Below are 5,305 nucleotides of genomic sequence, written 5' to 3'. Positions count from 1 at the left end.
ACCTCGACAAAATGAGACCTCGATCGGCTCTCTACCTCAGTATACTCCATCACCTCATTCACTTCTGAACTACACGTGACCTGATTCCTTTATTGCCAAGGATATGTAGGCAGCTCAAATATCAGGGCTCGGTCACATTCTCTTCCTTTCTCTTAGTTTTCGGTCTCTCTAAATAAGAGTCGGGTCAAAAAACCTGTCTTGTCGTTCTTTGTCTGAAAACACTTCGTATTTTCAGTCAAAGAGAGGCAGCTGTAGACATGTAATTTTTGATCCTCCCCAAGATTTTACACATTTTAGCATTTAAATATTTAGTTTAGGTCTAATAGTACTATTTTCACTTTTTTTTTAAGAAAAAAAAAATCTTTATTTATTTATCTTAAAAAATAAAAACCACAAAAATATTTTCCTTGATTTTATCTATTTGGTCGTTTGCCTAGCATTTTGTGTGTATTGCTTTTCATAAAAATTAAAAATACTTAAAATAGTCTTTGACGTTTGGTATTTCAAAAGATAAGAACAAAATGTCAACCAAAAAAAAGCAATGACTTTGTTCATCTCTTTTTAGTTTAGTGTAAGCTTTTAAACATTTAGACTTCTTTTTTTAAAAAAATAAAAAATAAACTATTATGTTTTCTTTTTAAGGTTTTCTCTTAATAGGCATTTTGCTAGTCATTTTGTTTGTCTTTAAATAAAACAATAGAACAAGAGAAGTTTTAATTTTATTTCTTTAAATCAATGGAATTTTGCCAACTCACTCCAAATGGGTGAGAATTAGTAACACACTCCTTTTGCTTATTTTAGTTCTTTTTGCCTTTTCACTTTATGAATTCCCTTACGTTTTTGGACTCTCATGATAACTAATTCTCTCACCTGCACATGGTTCTTAGCACTACACAACACATACATATACATAGATAATACTCATAGTTTCCTTTCCCACTTACTGAAACTTTCTACTCATTGCCAACAAATTCACAATTCTCACAGGACCACACATGGTTCTTTGATAAATTAACTTTCTGTCCAAGAAAAATATGGTTCCTTCACCCCAATCCTCCTCACGTGACTTCACACAAAAGCACACACCTACACATATATAATCCACGGACTGGCACAAATACAAAGAGGGGATTGAAACACAAAAATAAAATGGAGAGGGTCAAAGACAGAGAGCAGCAACAGTGAGAGAAGGAGAGAGAGGAATTTTAGTCCAAAGATCGAGCGAGCAGAGATAAAAAAAAAATAACAGGGGAATTGGACAAAACAAAGAACAAAGGGGAACGACAAAAATAGGGAGGAGATTAGAAAACCATTGAAACCTTCACCTTCTTCCTCAATTCAATCACTTAATTCATCCATGGATCTTACTGTTAAGAAGTTTATTTTTCCGCCATAGCAGATCTATCTACACCCCCAGTAGACTACCGGCTCTTAGCCTTCACTATCGTGAAATCCCAGTTGCAATCTCGGTAAAACCCAGACACCAACAGTTTATTTTCCAACTCTCATCATTATCGAGTTTCGAGTTTTCCGGCGAGGTATGTAAACAAAAGGAATTCGTGTCAGTGAGGTTTCTGGTTCGAGGACCGTCCGGCATCTGTAATTCAGGTTCCAATCGTTTGAGGTCTATTTCTCTCTTATTTTGCTGATTTGCTTAATATCGTGCTTTCCTTTGTTTCGCTAATTGTTGCTTCTCTGTCTTGTTGATCGTTTGAGTTGTTGTTCTATTGTTATGTTTGGAGTGTCTCAGTAATACTTGCTTACTCTGTTTCGTTCTATTGGTCATCATTTTTGGTGTGGTTTTGTTTAATCTGTTCGGGTGGATTTTGATGCATAAAAGGAGTTTCTGATTCTTTGTTTTGTTGTTTCAGTTAGAGATAAAATGTTTAAGTCCTCCTAGTTACTACTCTAACAATAATACTATGATTAAATTAACATAATTAAGTAGATTGGATGGAATTTTGATTGTTTCAGTTGTGGGAATTAGATTTTAAAATAAGGAGGAAATTGGGGTTAAATAATTTTATTGCTCTTTTATTCTTACTCTCATGAATTTGATCGATAGTAGCATGCTTAGGCCGTTAACACCTGGGTAGGCAAACTTTAGGATTTTTATTAGTTTGAGGTGAGAGGTCGTTCCTTTAGTTAAATTCATCCGGAGAATGTCCCGAAGGATTTGTATATATTTTATTCTGGGGAATACGCCGTAGTATTCTGTAATTGGAGGCTAAGAGTAGAAGTTGTAGTGTTTTATTCTTATTTTATTTTTCTTTATTAGGAGGGGACGACCTCGAGCCTCTTATGTGTTAATTTTCCCATTTCTGTGTTTATTACCTCAATTCGAACATTTTAAAAGCCAACTTGATCATGTACGCAACCGTACTAGTTACGGGACTCGGGGAATGTCTAACACCTTCTCCCTGAAGCAAATGAACCCCCTTACCAGAATCTCTGGTGCAAACTTAGTTTTGGAGTCTCAAGTGTTTTGAAAGGGAAAAAATTATTTTTAGAAAAACAGTGACCTGACATACCGAGATCAAATATCAGGTGGCGACTCTGAGTTAATCCTTTTGAACACAAATTCTTTGTCACTTTCAAAAATTGAAAACCCTTTGAACTTTACAAATTCCTTTTATTATTTTAAGAGGGGTTACTGAAGGTTGAAAAAAAAGGGTGTGACAGACCCCCCTTCTCCATTAGTTCAAATTCCTTTAGTTTTTCCTCCTCCTTCAAGTCATTTCATCCATGACACTTCTCCTCAACACTCACTTACACCACTATCTACACCCACATCTCACACCAATCCTAGTTGTCTTCCTACACACCTTAATTCACCCGTTGTTTCACCTGCTCCTCCACCTGCTTCCCTTAATTCCCCTACTCCTTCTCCTGTTTCTTCCTCTCCATCTATTCCCCTCAGGAGATCAAACATAATATAGGCACCCTGCCTTGTTATCTTAAGGACTATGTTTGCAATAACATCTATTTCACTGATCTTACCACTTCCTTTTTTTTCTACTCCTTGTTCACCACCTCCATTCTCTTTTTCTGCCCTCGCCACCTCTAATCAACATCTTAGTCATTCTCTCTCTACCATTTCAGAACCAACCACTTACAATCAGGCCCATTCCAATCCAGGTTGGGTCCAAGCCATGGATTCTAAACTTCAAGCTTTGGAAGAGAATCACACATAGGATGTGGTTCTCTTACCTTCTGGCAAGAAAGCTCTTCCTTGTAAATAGGTCTACAAGTTCAAGCACCATGCTAATGGCACTATTGAAAGGCTAAATGCCATGTTAGTTATCAGGGGTGATGTGCAGAGAGAAGGCAATGACTACACAGAAACCTTCTCTCCAGTTGTCAAAATGACTACTATCAGGTGTTTATTTTCTATTGCAGTCAAGAAAGGGTGGCCCATTTCTCAATTTGATGTAAGTAATGCCTTTTTACATGGGGAGTTACAGGAAGAGGTTTACATGAAATTTCCTGCTGGGTTGTCTTCCCAGGCCTAACTATGTTTGTCGACTTAAAAGGTCTCTTTATGGCTTGAAGCAAGCTTCAAGACAATGGTATGCAAGACTTGTTGGAGCCCTCGGTTTTAAAGGATTCTCTTCATCCCTAAACGATTACTCCCTATTCTTTAAACACACAGGGGATCTCATTTCCATTCTTACTGTATACGTAGATGATATACTAATTACAGGCAATAATTTTAATGAATTATCAGATCTTAAAGTATTTCTACATTCTGAGTTTAAAATGAAGGACCTTGGGCCTCTTCACTACTTCTTAGGCATGGAGATTTTGAGGGAGCATGATGGAATTATTATAACTCAAAGGAAATTTACCACTGACTTGCTTGCTGAATTTGATTGCTTCTCTCTCCCACTGGTTTCTTCTCCACTTGATCTATCTTCCAAGTTGATTGCCAATTCTGGAGCTCTTTTATCTGATGCTTCCCTCTATCGTCATCTTGTTGGCAAGCTCAATTATTTGACTCACAAGTGGCCTGATCTTTCATTTGCCATTTTGACTCTCAGGAAATATATGCAACACCCTTGCATTGGGCATTTCACAGCAGCTTATGCGTCCTTCGTTATTTTCGCTCTAATCCAAGCCAAGGTTTGTTCCTCAATGCTCGACCCTCTTTTGATTTATTGGCTTTTTGTGATGTTGATTGGGCTTCTTACCGTGATAGTCGTCGCTCAGTCAGTGAGTTTTTCATCAGTTTGGGTGGTTCACCGGTGTCTTGGAAATCTAAGAAGCAAGCTTCTATGTCTCTATCTTCCGTTGAAGCAGAGTATCGTTCAATGCGTCGCCTAGTGGCTGAGCTTACTTGGTTAACTCGTCTTCTCACAGATCTATCTGCTCCTCATCCGATTCCAGTTCTAATTTTCTCTAACAGCCAAACGGCCATACATATTGCCCGGAATCCCGTCTTTCATGAGAGAACCAAACACGTTGAACTCGATTGCCATTTTGTAAGGCAACAGTTCCTTTCCGGCCTCATCTCCCTCTCTTTTATACCCTCAAAACATCAACTTGCTGATTTATTCACCAAACCCTTGTCAGGGCCTTCTCACAGATCGATCCTTGGCAAGTTGGGGGTATCTTTCTATCCCCTCCAACTTGAGGGGGGATGTTGGAATACATCGATCTCACTCTTTGATTTCTCAGAAAGATCTGATTTCTCAGCAAGAAATTCATACAGAAGAAGAGAAGAAAAGAATCGATGAAGAAGAAGAAGGAAAGAAAGGACCAACAGTTTTGGACAAAACAATTTCGGATAAAACAAAGCTAAGTCCATTCTCTGATAAGCCATGTGACAAGCCACGCGGCATCATCTCAGCCAACAAATCAAATGATGAAGTTTTTAATCTGGATCGTCCACTTCTCACATGCACACAAAGGGCTCACATGCTAAAGGAATATTAAATAGTTACATTGTTAAAATTATCTAGTAAAAATAGGACAAGTGTACATAATTCATAGGGTAGTTTTATTTTCAGATTCTTTTCTAGGTAGCTAATATCTGTATAAATACATAGTCCTCTTGTACAGTGATTTTCATTCAGAAATACACAGAAATTTTCACAATCATCTTTCTCAATTTTCTACACCTAAAGAGGAGTTTATTAAATTGGTATTTAATGAGAACGTTTTACATGTAACTCTGGGTTTAGATTAACCAAACTTAAAAGAACATTTTTATTTTTATCTTTTATATTTAACTATGCAATACTTCAAGGTCACTGATCCAATTTTTAACTAAAAAGTTCTCCGTTATTGGAACACAAGATTTCAG

The 5,305-nt window shown here is 37.2% G+C and overlaps 1 long non-coding RNA gene across 2 annotated transcripts; it reads left to right on the top strand.

Annotated features, from left to right (window-relative positions):
- The first annotated feature begins 848 nt into the window (after positions 1–848).
- LOC142181187 (uncharacterized) lies at positions 849–5,095 on the top strand. 2 transcript variants are annotated; one of them, XR_012709635.1, is made up of 2 exons: positions 849–4,122; positions 4,210–5,095. It is a non-coding gene; the product is annotated as an uncharacterized LOC142181187 (long non-coding RNA). The 2 variants fall into 2 exon arrangements; XR_012709634.1 differs by having other exon boundaries at positions 4,199–5,095.
- The last annotated feature ends 210 nt before the right edge of the window (positions 5,096–5,305 follow it).

The sequence above is a fragment of the Nicotiana tabacum genome, chromosome 5 (assembly GCF_000715075.1).
Source record: "Nicotiana tabacum cultivar K326 chromosome 5, ASM71507v2, whole genome shotgun sequence".
Lineage (NCBI taxonomy): Eukaryota > Viridiplantae > Streptophyta > Magnoliopsida > Solanales > Solanaceae > Nicotiana > Nicotiana tabacum.
This window is presented reverse-complemented; position numbering and strand designations above follow the sequence as displayed.